The 1,307-nt window shown below is 45.8% G+C and overlaps 1 long non-coding RNA gene across 1 annotated transcript in view; it reads left to right on the top strand.

Moving 5' to 3' along the window:
• The window catches only part of LOC107723712 (uncharacterized), a 15,496-nt gene that overhangs the window by 3,090 nt on the left and 11,099 nt on the right, over positions 1-1,307 (top strand). The gene's annotated exons all lie outside the window — the stretch shown is intronic.

Raw genomic sequence — 1,307 nt, 5'->3', positions numbered from 1 at the left:
AATCATTTGTTCATGTTTTTGCAGTAGCCAATCTAAAGTTGAAACTATTCATCATTTGTAAATGTTTATAAATGATTACTAATCATTTAGTATATTTATGAGCATTGGACTTTTAGCTAATGTAACAAGGTTTGTGTAAAGGGTGGCTGGTTAAGTTTAGCTAAATGCTTGCTAAAGAAGTAACAGTTTGTAATTTTGGTGCAAAAAATGTATTTATTGCCTCAACACTTACATGTCAGGACAGGCTAGGAGACACAGAGGGATGTGATCAAACAGTGGTATTTATTGGTAGAATCGACAGTGAGAACCAGGAGCAGACGAAAGGTGAGTATGACACTGAGAGTGAATGTCCAGGTGGCTTTGCTTGCCGTAATAGCTGGGTAACTTGCAGGAACCTCGTAGCGTGGCGGGATCGGTGGAGAACTGGAGCGGTGGAGAATCGGGAACCTCAGAGGTAAACAAACACAGGTAATTAGCAATGGAGCTAATTACGAGGAGCGTGTGTGAAGTGAGCACAGATAAAGGGGAGCTTGATGAGCTGCAGCAGGTGCTCCAGTGGTGTCTGGGAGGTCCACGGGGTGATGGTAGTTGGCCCCAATCCAGAATAGAGTGTTGAGCGTCGCGTCATCTAGCGCCGTAGTAGCGGCGAGCCCGCAGAATTCCCAGGCGAACTCTATGAAGGGAAGATCCAGGTGAGCTAGGGCGGCGAACCACTCGGCCACTTCCATAGCTGCAGGGACAGGCATTTTGTTATTTGGTCGGGTCTTCTGTCACGACACAGGCTAGGAGACACAGAGGGATGTGATCAAAGAGTGGTATTTATTGGTAGAATCGACAGTGAGAACCAGGAGCAGACGAGAGATGAGTAGAGACTCCCTGACATTACATTAGTATATTACTCTTCAGTATATCATTAAACATATATTTTGAAACATAAATGAATGAATGAATGAAAGATGCATTTATATAGTGCTTTATTGTGTATTGTTGTACACCCAAAGCACTTTCCAATCATGTGGGGGGGTCTCTCCTCAACCACCACCAGTGTTCAGCATCCACTTGGATGATGCGACGGCAGCCACAGGACAACGGCGCCAGTGCGCTCACCACACACCAGCTACAGGTGGAGAGGAGAGAAAGTCATAGAGCCAATCAAGTGGATGGGGATTATTAGGAGGCCATGATTGACAAAAGGCCATGGGGGCAATTTGGCCAGGACACCGGAGTTACACCCCTACTCTTTACGAGAAATGCCATGGGATTTTTAATGACCACAGAGAGTCAGGACCTCGGTTTAACGTCTCATC

Source organism: Sinocyclocheilus rhinocerous, unplaced genomic scaffold (genome assembly GCF_001515625.1).
Source record: "Sinocyclocheilus rhinocerous isolate Xijiao unplaced genomic scaffold, SAMN03320098_v1.1 scaffold2710, whole genome shotgun sequence".
In the NCBI taxonomy this organism is placed as follows: domain Eukaryota; kingdom Metazoa; phylum Chordata; class Actinopteri; order Cypriniformes; family Cyprinidae; genus Sinocyclocheilus; species Sinocyclocheilus rhinocerous.
Note: the sequence above shows the minus strand (reverse complement) of the source record. Positions and strands in the feature narration are given on the sequence as shown.